At 43.0% G+C, this 12,642-nt stretch overlaps 1 long non-coding RNA gene across 1 annotated transcript; it reads left to right on the top strand.

The window, feature by feature from the left end:
- The first annotated feature begins 622 nt into the window (after positions 1 to 622).
- LOC145509065 (uncharacterized) lies at positions 623 to 12,304 on the top strand. The gene is made up of 5 exons (XR_014055839.1): positions 623 to 946; positions 2,562 to 2,700; positions 4,610 to 4,676; positions 8,216 to 8,320; positions 11,354 to 12,304. It is a non-coding gene; the product is annotated as an uncharacterized LOC145509065 (long non-coding RNA).
- Positions 12,305 to 12,642: the final 338 nt, after the last annotated feature.

The raw sequence follows: 12,642 nt of genomic DNA, 5'->3' as shown, positions 1-12,642 counted from the left end.
CTGATTAGCAAAGTGAATTCCCCCTTGCTATGAAACATAGTCTAATTGTAAGTTCTGGGGGTTAGGAAGTGGACATCTTTGGGAGGCCATGATTATGCTCACTTGGCAGACTTAGACATATTCATGGGTAATCATTAGGGGCTTCCCTGGTAGCTGAGCTGGTAAAGAATCCACCTGCAATGCAGGAGACCCTGGTTTGATTTTTGGGACAGGAAGATCTGCTGGAGAAGGGATAAACTACCCACTCCAGTATTCTTGGGCTTTCCTGGTGGCTCAGATGGTAAAGAATCCACCTGCAATGCAGCATAACAGGGAATGAAACTATGACTGGAGAGTAGGGTTTGGGGAAGAGAGTGGTGGAGACATAGGAGATGGGAAAAGTCAGGCCCTGGAAGATTCTGTTGGGAAACACATGGCACTTTCAAAGAGGGTGATTAAAGAGCCTTTTAAAAATGTTTGAATGAGGGAGACTTTTGCAATGTTTGGGTTGGGTTAAGGGAAAGCGACAGGGAGTGATGAAGTACCCTAGGATGGGCAACAGCCAGAAGTGTCACCCTCCCTAGGCCTGAGGACAATGAGTCACTGTGAGATGGTGGGGAGTTGTGACTATAGGGGGAGCTACTCTGTGGGGGTTGTGGTCTTTGATAGAAAAACACAGCGACGTCAAACCACGTCCTGGCAGGGAGAGGTCCAGAGGAATACAAGTTCTGACGTCTCCACTTTCCAACCTACTGTTCTTGCCTTTCACAGATTAATCCAACCAGAAGCCAGGGGGTGGGGGAGTTTGGTGAACATTGTGCGTGAAATTTAGCCCCATGTGACTCAGAAGAAAGTGATTTTGGAGGGGAAACTGCAGGGACCAGACAGGAGGACCTCGAAAGTTGTGAATAGAGAATCTGAATTTTATACTGAAGGTCACAGAAAACCTAGGAAGTATTGCAAGCAGGTCAGTCCATGGCTGTTTGAATTTTGTATAGGTTCCCACCCCCTACATTACCTTCATCCCATAGGGCAAAGATTTTATCTAGTCTCCATCTCTTATCTTTATCCCATCTCTCAGAGCCTTGACAAACTGATTTATGCACTTTGTTAGCTAAGATATGAATGGCCAACAATGCGCTAAAGTGCCACCTTCCTCAGACAGGTTTAAATTCATTGGGAGCCTTCAATCCCTGGATCAGTTAGTTTTGCCATGATACGAGTTACAAATTACTTCCAAACTCTGGGACTTTAAATGATAAGTATTTATCTAGCTCAGAAGTCTGTGGGTTGGTGATTTAGGCTGGAAAGTTTCTCTGGTCTCACCTGGTTTTGCTCACATATCTGGGGGTCATATAGTCTGTTGGCTGAAGATCCACACGACTGGCTGGTGGTCAAATGGTTTCTGATGTAGCTCTTCCCCCAGTGTTTCTCCCTCCAGGCTGCTAGCCTGGGCTGGTTCTGAGCAGAGTGGCCCAGGTGCGGGAGCAGAATCAGAAACGTGCAGGCTCTTGACCAACCTTCTGCTTGTGTGACAACTGCCAACATTCTATTGTTCAAAGTGAGTCAGTAACTAAATAGACTCCACTTCTTGATGAGAGAAACTGCAGAGTCACGTGGCAGATGACATGGCTAGAAGAGCCAATAAAGAACTGGTGCCACTGTGGCAATTCATCTGCCAATCATTGTTGGGTGCCTAAACCCAGGCAACAGAGAATGATTTCTTTGTCAAATTATGGATTTGTTTCTGGCCACAATTTCCCACTAAACTGTCAGCCCTGAAGAGCACAGCTGTACCTCCAGTGGCTCTAACACATGTGCTCATAGTAAAGTTTCACTGAAACCTGCAATGCAGGAGATTCTGGTATGCTCCCTGGGTGGGGAGGATCCCCTGGAGGAGGACATGGCAACCCACTCCAGTATTCTTGCCTGGAGAATCCATGGACAGAGGAGCTTGGTGGGCTATAAGCCATGACTGAGTGACTGAGCCCGCGTGCACACCTGCACGTTTAGACCTGCCGTATTGCTGTTTCACTTTCTCTCTTTCAGGTTTTGATAAAGTGAGGTGAATCTAGTCAAGGAAAAGCTGTCCCTCAGTGCATTGTCTCACCTTATTACTCTCCACTAGGGGCAAGGAAGTTGGCTCAGTTGCACAGCTTGAACAGAAAAGTGTTAGTCGCTCAGTCATGTCCAACTCTTTTCGACCCCATGGACTGGAGCCCATCAGGCTCCTCTGTCCATAGAATTCTGCCGGCAAGAAAACTGGAGTGGGTTGCCATTCCCTTCCTCAGGAGATCCTCCCAACCCAGGGATTGAACCTGTGTCCCCTGGATTGCAGGCGAATTCTTCATGATCTGAGCCACCAGGGAAGCTCCCAGATTGAACAGATGACATCACTAACTAAAGGATATGATACTTCTGTTATGGAATGATGTCCCCTCTAAATTCATATGTGTTGAAATCCTAACCCCGCGTATGTCAGAATATGACTACATTTAAAGATTGGGGCTTTAAACAGGTAATAAAGCTAAAATGAATTCATGTAGGTGGGCCCTATTTCAATATGACTGGTGTTCTTACAGGAAGAGATTAGGACACAGACATACATGGAGAAAAGACCATGTGAAGACACAGAGAGAAGAAGCTGACAATCAGTCAAGGAGAGAGACCTCGGAAGAAACTCTGCCAATACTAGATCTCAGATTTTCAGCCTCCAGAATTGTGAGAAAATAGACTTCTATTAAGTCACACAGTCTAAGCTACCTTGTATGGCAGCTCTAACAAATTAATACATCCCCTTTCTTATAAGGGAACAGTTTATTTGGAGTGAGGTTTGTTTGGAGGGACTCTCCCAACCCCACTCCCGATATGAGTCAGAGGAATCCAAGTTGACAGCCTGGAAGATGCTTGCCCACAGATGAAGTGCCAAGTGTTGCATGTCTGGGAGACTCATGGGATCCCTTCAGCGTGGCCCCTTGCAGGCTGAAGACAGATAGTGCTGCTCCTTTCATGTGGCCTTTCCTGGAGCTTTGCAAGCAGTTCTAACTTGTTCTTTGTAGGCTGATGCTAAATTCAATTCATCAGCAAGTTTCCCAGTGGCCTAATTTTATTGGTTCCTCAGGAGTTCCTCTCTTGCTTTTCAGGCCTCTAGTCATCTAAAATGTGGTGTCTTCAGCAAATTCACCCTTCTCATTATGTGTGATCCCTCTTTTAGGCCATTTAGTCCTTCTCCCAGCTCCTAATAAATAAATAGCGATTCTAAGACCAAAAACCCAAGAGGCCATACATTTAATTGCTTTCCATGCTGAGCAAGAATCATTTATTAGCGCTGTGCAAAGCGCAGTGTTTGAAAACTCCAAACCACATGAAACGCCACAAGTTCTGAGCCAGAGCCTAACGGAGAAGCAGCCAAGTCTCATCTGAACTTTGTTAGGCTTCCTGACCTTTCACAAAACCTCAAAGCAAACATAACTCAGCCCCTGGGTAGGCTCAAACTCTGAGCTGAGTCCTGTCATTTCTTTGGTTTGTAGCAGCTGCTTGTATCACAAATCTACACTTCTGGTTGGAAAAAAAAAAAAGATCCCCGTGATGGCTTCAGCCCAGTGTGATGTTCTGCTTTGTTTTTGTTTTGTAACATGTCTATTAACTGTGAAACTCAAGGCTCCTTTGGAAAGCTAGCTCAACTTGTGGGTTAGGATTGCCAGGTAAATCGGGACCAAGTGATTTAAGTGGAATTCGGTGAGAAATCAGTTGTCTGATTGAAATAGCTGGGAGAGAAGGAATAGCTGAGGGTAGAAGCCAGAGGCCAGAAAGGAATAGCTCTGTTTTGTTTTAAAAAAGGGAGGTTTGGTGCCCAGGCATTGTCTGGACACAGTGGGTGCATGGTACGGATGTGTCACTGACCTCTTCAACTTACGTCATCTGTAGTTTTCTGCTTGTCCTGAACTTCATTCAGAGCCTTGATGAGAGCTTTGCAGGCATTTCTATATCACCATGTGTTGGTCTGGGCCTGCTGGACCGCTGCCTGACTGAGTTAGGTTGGCTTGACAAGGAACTCACAATGAGAAGGAGGCCAGCCTGGGGCTCTTCCTGCTGCAACTGGATGAGAAAGGGCAGGGATGTGGCAGACAGGAAGGGCTTGGACTCTGAGTCAGACGTGTCCACTGGGTTGGCAAAATGATAATAGAATTTTGGTTGTATGCACTGCATCCACTCACTGGAGATTATGCTGGTAACCCAGACAAAGAGAGGTGAGCAGAACAAAAACGGGGACTTCTTAGGCAAGTGGAACCATGCTGCAGACTGGCATCTTAGTGGTCAGCCCAGCTTGGCCTGGTAGCAGATGGCTGCCCCAACCACGGGCTGGAGTTGGGGGCCAGGATTCGGATCAGCTTGTGTTAAGTTAGTTTGGGTAGGAGGGGAGGGTAAAGGTGGTGATGGAATAGTAGGAACAAGAGTGGATTCATATGGGATTCAGGGTGGGAGCTTAGTTCTAACAGATGCCCCCCTGTTAAACTGAGTTTCAAAATCAGGTCAACTGTTGCTGGACTTGTCTGTGAATTAGACTAGAATGATGTAATGCACTGCTTTTTTCCCTTTTTCTTTCTCCCCCTGCTCTCCTTTGCCACAGGTAGAGCTGGAAAGGGCTCAGAGCAGTGGAAGGAGATGAGGTCATAGAAGGAGAGGCTCTAGATCAGGTAGGGCCTTGGAGGTCATTGTGAGAACCTGGGAAGGAAGGGGCTCCAACCACCTACTTTACTGTCTCTTCCTCTCTGCTTCAGTGTTCCCAAGTCAAAGCAGGTCCCACAATGAGATTAAACACTTTTTCGTACATTTCAGGGGGTATGCAAATCAAATTCAAATTATTTGCATTGGCAATCTTTTTGTAAACCTTTGTAAAATTCTCAATGTAACCAAATTGCATTTGGTAAAGTTAATGGTTATATAATTTCATATCAGTCCTGCAGAAAGGAACAAAAGAGTAAAAAATATTTCAATCCCACTGCTTTGGACTTTCATGTTGATCTCATAGATGTTTTATCTCTGTTTATGTACATAAATATTTTAATACAAATTATACCCAAATTGATGGATTTTATTGAAAAAAAAATGTAGGATTAATCTTTGTTAAATCAACTGATCCTTTGATAATATTTCTATAAACCAGTTACACCATTTTTGTTTTTGTTTGAATAAAAGGGTTATCACTAGGATCAATTAAGTTTCTGGTTTGATTAATTTATTATGACTCAACATTTACCTAGTTGTACATTCTGTGGTTATGAGCTTTCTTTGGAAAAGTGACTTCTATCAGTGTCATTCCTCAGGTCTAATTTATAAATATGTAAAGATTTGATCCTTCCACTCGCTTTTGGCTAATAGGCATTCTAAATCATATGCAAATTTAGATACTGTTAGTTTGTTTTGAAAAACTATTTCTACCAAATCTGTTTTCCACTTTCAATTTTTCAGTTTTTCATCTGTGATACATTTTACCACATACAGTTAGTTTAATTTTCTGTTGAGTATATTTTTGATATACATTTGATAAGAATTAGATGAACTGCTAGTTGTTAGGTTTTTATTGATGCAACAGGCAAAAAGCACAGTCTTAAGAACTGCTGCTGCTGCTGCTGCCAAGTTGCTTCAGTTGTGTCCGACTCTGTGCAACCCCACAGACGGCAGCCCACCAGGCTCCGCCGTCCCTGGGATTCTCCAGGTAAGAACACTGGAGTGGGTTGCCATTTCCTTCTCCAATTCAGGAAAGGGAAAGTGAAAGTGAAGTCGCTCAGTCGTGTCTGACTGTTAGCGACCCCATGGACCGCAGCCTACCAGGCTCCTCCGTCCATGGGATTCTCCAGGCAAGAGTACTGGAGTGGGGTGCCATTGCCTTCTCCGGTCTTAGGAACTAGATGACAGCAAAGTCTAAAGTGGGGTTGAGGGCTTGCCCTTGGCCCATCTTACCTCTTACCAGCCCGCCACGCTGTCCAAACCCATTAAACCTTTTCATGCAGTTTGGCCTGTAAAGAAGATCTGTTTTGAGCTCTTCGACACAGGTGCCAAGTTCACCTGTGGAGATGGAGGGCCACTGAGAAGGAAGGTCAGACAGATGACTGCTCCATCATGACGAAAGCTCAGAACAAAGCAAAAAGCTGCGTAGCCTTTCGACGATGCATTTTGGCCCAAGATGATTACTCCCACATTCCAAGTTGTTAATCTTCATCTCTTTAATTTATTGCAAAACTTTACTAAGAACTTAACAACATAAGAAAGAGACTTCTGTAAGCACTTTAAGGAAAAGTTTAGAATGTGCAGGGTTGGAGTAGAGTGAAGACTGGAACTAGAGATTATCATATTAAGTGAAGTCAGACAAAGACAAACATATCACTTATATGTGGAATCGAAAAACAATGATACAGATGAACTTATTTACTAAACAGAAATAGACTTGCAGACATAGGAAATAAACTTATGGTCACCAAAGGGGATGGTGGGGTTGGGTGCTGTTTAGTCACTAAGCTGTGTCCGTGAGGGAGAGATAAATTAGGAGTTGGGGATTAACATATATACACTACTGTATATAACATAGGCAAACAAAAACCTACTGTAAACCATAGGGAACTATAGTCGATATCTTGTAATAAGCTATAATGGAAAAGAATCTGAAAAAGAATATATATGTATGAATACATGTATGTATGATGTGTATATATGATATATGTATATATGTATGTATGTATGATATATATATATATATGATAACTGAATCCCTTTGCTATACACTTGAAACTAAGACAACATTGTAAATTTACTATATTTCAATTTTTTAAAAAGGTTAACAAAGAAAAAAAAAGACTCACATAAGTGCCGAAAACAGAGACTGTAATTGGTACTGAAGAGAACAGGAACATGGGGCCAGAAGACCTGGTTCCAGACCTAGTGTGTCTTCTTTCTAACTTGAAGGATCTGGGGCCTTTTACTTGGCCTCCTTAAGTCTCAGTTTTCTCAGCTACACAATTGCAAACATCTCATAGGGTGGCTATGAAGCGAACAAATGCTTATTGAGTGATGCTCATGAACTTGGGAAGTGAAGTTTTCTTCTTCACAAAACATCTTGTCCTGTCCTGTCTCTTCTCCCTTCTTCCATCTAATCCCTCTTCCTCCTTCCCGTCCTCACCCTCCTGTTGGTTGGCCACACTTAATAGACTTGGGGCAGGGGCTGGCTGCATCAGAAAGGTCAATTTATGATTTAGGGTGGGGCTTGATGTAGTATCAAGTATCAAGGGCTTCCCTGGTGGCTCAGTTGGTAAAAATCTGCCTGCAATGCTGGAGACCTGGGTTTGATTCCTGGGTTGGGAAGATCCCCTGGAGAAGGGATAGGCTACCCACTCTAGTATTCTGGCTTGGAGAATTCCTACAGTCCATGGGGTTGCAAAGAGTCAGACACAACTGACGGACTTTCACTTTGATATAGTATCAGTGGACCTAGAGGTTAACTTTATCCACGTGGGCAACCAATCAACCAATCATGCTTATGTGATGAAGCCTCAATACAATTCTGGACACAGAAGCTCAGGTGAGCTTCCAAGAGCAGCAACACTCGGTAAGTACTGTCACACACCAGTGCTAGAACCTCCTGTAGTCAATGGCAAGGTCACATCTGGGACTCTCCTAGACTCTCTGCACATGAGTTTGAGCAAGCTCTGGGAGATGGTGATGGACAGGGAAGCCTGACGTGCTGCAGTCCATGGGTTTGCAGAGAGTTAGGCATACGACTGAGTGACTGAACTGAGCTGAACTAGACTCTCTGCCCTGGGGCTTCCCGGTGGCTCAAACGGTAAAGAATCTTCCTGCAATGCAGGAGAGCCGGGTTCAATCCCTGGGTCAGGAAGATCCCCTGGAGAAAGGAATGGCTACCCATGCCAGTATTCTTACCTGGAGAATTCCATGACCAGAGGAGCCTGGTGGGCTATAGTCCATGGGGTCACAAAGAGTTGGATGTGACTGAGCGACTACCACTTTCTCTTCTTTCTCAGACTCTGCCCCATGCAGCTCTTCCTTTGGCTGATTTTAATGTATTCTTTCCCTGTAACAAGTGCAACTATGGATGTAAGAGCTTTCATTGAGTTTGTGAGTTTTCCTAATGAGTTATGGAATCCAAGGATGGTCTGGGGAAACCCTTGAACTTAGTTGTTTTCAGAAATGAGAATGATCTTATGCCGACTCTTCTCTCTAGCTTTGTAGTTGGATCCTAACTCCTTGCCTTTGGATTCAGAAGTCTTATTTAGCATTGACAGTGAGGAAGACTGGACCCTGAACTTCACAGTTTAGCTAACTCCAGGTACCATCCCCACTGTTTATTACTTCTTTCTCAAAATACTGAAAAAAAAAAAAAAACCCGTGTATCATCTTTGTCATCTTTGGTGATTTTTGGAATGAAAGAAAGAAAAGAAATATTTGTCAAATACTTATTTGCTTTGAGCTGTGGGTGAAATGCAGCTGAGATTGTGTAATTTAAGTTCCTTCAGGGAGAAGTAAAGTTTGCCAAACATAAAGAAAAGTTTGCCCATGTCACTTGTATGGCTAATTCACTCCACAAATGCTTGTGTTTAGGCATTGTTCTAAATGCAGTGGGTGCTGTATTCAGTCGTGTCCTGCTCTTTGCAACCCCATGGACCATAGCCTGTCAGGCTCCTCTGTCGAAGGAATTTTCCAGGCAAGAATACTGGAGCAGGAATGCCATGTCCTACTGACATTTCTCGACCCAGGGATCAAACTTGCATCTCCTGCACCTTCTGCATTGGCAGGAGGATTCTTTATGACTGTGCGAAACAATTTATGTGTGTTAACTCATTTGACATATTGACCACTGAAGCAGGCTTTTATTATTATTACTCTCATCATCACACAAGTGGGCAAGCTGGGCCCAGGGCAGTGAAATAACTTGCATGAGCTTCCACGGCCAACAAATAATTGAGTCAGGCAGAAGCTCAGGTTCTAGAACTGTTCTGGAGCCCCTTTGTTATTGAGGCTGTGGATTCAAAGACTTGAGTCTTACATTAACAGGAGCCCAGTCTAGTGGGGGAGACAGACTTATAAGCAAAAAGTAGTATTATCCTACAAGTTCTACAATAGAGTGCAGAAGTGAGAGGAACAAATATAAATTGCTTTCACTGGAAAATTGAGATAGGTTTTATTTACTATGCAGATCACAATAAACTGTGGAAAATTCTGAAAGAAATAGGAATACCAGATCACCTGACCTGCCTCTTGAGAAACCTGTATGCAGGTCAGGAAGCAACAGTTAGAACTGGACATGGAACAATAGACTGGTTCCAAATCAGAAAAGAAGTACGTCAAGGCTGTATATTGTCACCCTGCTTATTTAACTTATAGGCAGAGTACATCATGAGAAACACTGGGCTGGATGAAGCACAAGCTAGAATCAAGATTGCTGGGAGAAATATCAGTAAACTCAGATATGCAGATGACACCACTCTTATGGCAGAAAGTGAAGAGGAACTAAAAAACCTCTTGATGAAAGTGAAAGAGGAGAGTGAAAAAGTTGGCTTAAAGCTCAACATTCAGAAAACTAAGATCATGGCATCTGGTCCCATCACTTCATGGGAAATAGATGGGGAAACAGTGGAAACAGTGTCAGACTTTATATTTTTGGGCTCCAAAATCACTGCAGATGGTGATTGCAGCCATGAAATTAAAAGACGCTTACTCCTTGGAAGGAAGGTTATGACGAACCTAGATGGCATATTTAAAAGCAGAGACATTACTTTGCCAACAAAGGTCCGTCTAGTCAAGGCTATGGTTTTTTCAGTAGTCATGTATGGATGTGAGAGTTGGACTGTGAAGAAAGCTGAGTGCCAAATAATTGATGCTTTTGAACTGTGGTATTGGAGAAGACTCTTGAGAGTCCCTTGGACTGCAAGGAGATCCAACCAGTCCATCCTAAAGGAGATCAGTCCTGGGTGTTCACTGGAAGGACTGATGTTGAAGCTGAAACTCCAATACTTTGGCCACCTCATGTGAAGAGTTGACTCATTGGAAAAGACCCCGATGCTGGGAAGGATTGGGGGCAGGAGGAGAAGGGGATGACCGAGGATGAGGTGGCTGGATGGCATCACCGACTCGATGGACATGAGTTTGGGTAAATTCCAGGAGTTGGTGATGGACAGGGAGGCCTGGCGTGCTGCGACTCATGGGGTTGCAAAGAGTCGGACACGAGTGAGCGACTGAACTGAACTGAACTTTTTACTTAGCTCTCTTCCTTGTGCTTCATAAGCAGTTCATCTTCACATCTGTCAATTCTACCCTCCTCTTCATCCTAAATTATCTGGAAGCAGTTCTTTGTTGCAAAATTTTCCTAGACTGTAATTGTCCTTTAACTTTCTCTGCAATGTCTTTTGTTAAACAGAAATTTGAAATTTCAATTTAAAATAATTTCTCATATGACCCTACTATAAATCGTAAAGACATTATATGTTCTTCCCAAAGTTTTAAAAACTGCTCTTCACATTTAGCTCGAAGGTACGCCATTTGTTAGACCTGAAATTTACTTTTGTGCACTGCATGTGCTAAGAATATAGTTTTATAATTTTTTTCCTTATCAGCAACCATTTGCTCAGCTCCAGTCTTCTGCAATCCAATATCTTGTAACAAGCTATAATGGAAAAGAATCTTTATATGTATGTATGATGGTGTATATATATGATTCAGTGGTCACATTAAAATTATTTAAATACTTATCTGATTCCTAAAGTACTGACTTCACTTAAAGTTGCTACAATGTCTAATTAACCTTTGTAGTATCCTCCATTTTGAACACAAATAAATTTCTTTTCTGGCTAAGAGCCAGTGTATGAGATGTGACCAAAATGTACCTTGTCATAAACAGGGGTGTCTAAAACACACGTCCCATTTTCAATAATGGACTTACTTCGCACAGTGACCATTTCTGCTACATTACTTTTTAAAACATGAGAGAAAATACTAGAAGTATTTTCTGTGTTGTCCAGCACATGATTATTGAACTAATAATGTTCCAAGCATGGTATTTATCACAGAAGTAATTAAAAGAAAAACCTCATATGCCCCTGAGGTCCTTGAAATCTAAAGGATGATTGAGTATCTTAATTGAGTGTCATAAATTTTTCCTCCCAGAAAGAGCCCTAGAGATTATCTAATTCAACCCCCTCCTTTTACATTAAAGAAAGAGTGTCAGAAGAGTAAATGATATGCACTAGACCGTAGAGCTGAAGCCTGGTTAGGTTCCCGTTGCCCTCAGCTATGCTTGTTAAGGAGCCCTGAATAAGTCTTAACTGTGACTAACCCGTCTCCATGCACCTTGCTTTACCTGAAGGAAGGCGTGGGATTTCCCAGGTTACCTGCTGGTTTGCACACCTGTAATCAAGGCCTAGGAGAAGTCACTGCTTCTGAGCGTGTGCTGCATACAGCTTGCCCTTCCTCATGAACAAGGTTGTAGGAACTGATCTCCTATGTTCCGACTTGGTTCTCAAATTTGCACTGCTGGTTGACAAGACCACTGAACTTTGTTGCTAGAAGATTCAAGCACTTCAAAAGGAACTTTAGGCTAACATGTTCATCAGTATTGTCTGATGTTTTTTAATAATGGATGATCAAGACCTTTCCTAAGAGAAACCTCAGCTTGACCTGAGCTGGTTTCTACTACCCTGTCTCAAATCACATTCTATGCTGCAGGGCTAATGTGGGAACAGGTACCACATCTGCAACTTTGTTGGATCCTATAGAGAGGCCAAAACCCATAGAACCCTTCTCATCTTCTTTCATTTAACAGCCCAAACAGAGGAGTCTGGCAAAAGAAGAGATCCTTTAAGAATTTCCCTTGCCAGTCATCTGTGGTCTCATCTCTAGGTCTTCCACTTAGGAAATTTTAGGACAAAGGAACACAGACCTGTTGGTGGTCAACATTTCAGAAGGTATTTTCCTAATATGATTCCTAGGCATGATCTGATAACTTACCTCAAACCCTTATTGGGGTATGGAGGTCAGCTCCTGAGTTCCAGTCCTGTAAGTGGCGATGCCAAACTTCTGTTGTATCCCACATGTTGCTGTGACTGTCCATTTTTATAGAATAACTGCTCCTCAATGCCTAAGTTCATGGTTTCCTCTGCTGTAAATAACTACAGAGGAGAAGAATCTAAGACAAATACAGTAAGGCTGCTTGTTTTGACCAAACTGGTAATTAATTAAGTCCATGTGGTCAGAAGTTGCAACCAACATTTGCAGCAAGAGCAGCATCTTCTGGATAAACAGAAGAAATGAAAAGAAACGAATGGGGAAAGGATCTGAGATCTTGGTGAGGAGGCTTCATGGCTATGTATCCAGGGACTCATATTTATTTCCAGGTGTATGCAAGCAACTCTCAGATGGTAGGAGCTAACCATCACTGATGTATGGGACAGTAGGAGGAAAGATTTAATTATGTCTATCCTCAAATTCGAGATGGAGATGGAAATCTCAGCACCTGGTATGTTTCAGAGGGAGTGGGATGAAGGACCACCTCCATTCTGTTCATGTATGTGCCTTTCTAGAGAACCACATTTGCAGCAGGAATTCCTGTGAACATGAAAGAAACCCCAGGAGGGGATTCCTTTCCTGTAGCATGTG

Source organism: Giraffa tippelskirchi, chromosome 6 (assembly GCF_054371585.1).
Source record: "Giraffa tippelskirchi isolate mGirTip1 chromosome 6, T2T-mGirTip1v1.2.pri, whole genome shotgun sequence".
Taxonomy (NCBI): domain Eukaryota; kingdom Metazoa; phylum Chordata; class Mammalia; order Artiodactyla; family Giraffidae; genus Giraffa; species Giraffa tippelskirchi.
The sequence above is the reverse complement of the archived record's forward strand: the minus strand, read 5'-3'. Positions and strand labels throughout refer to the sequence as shown.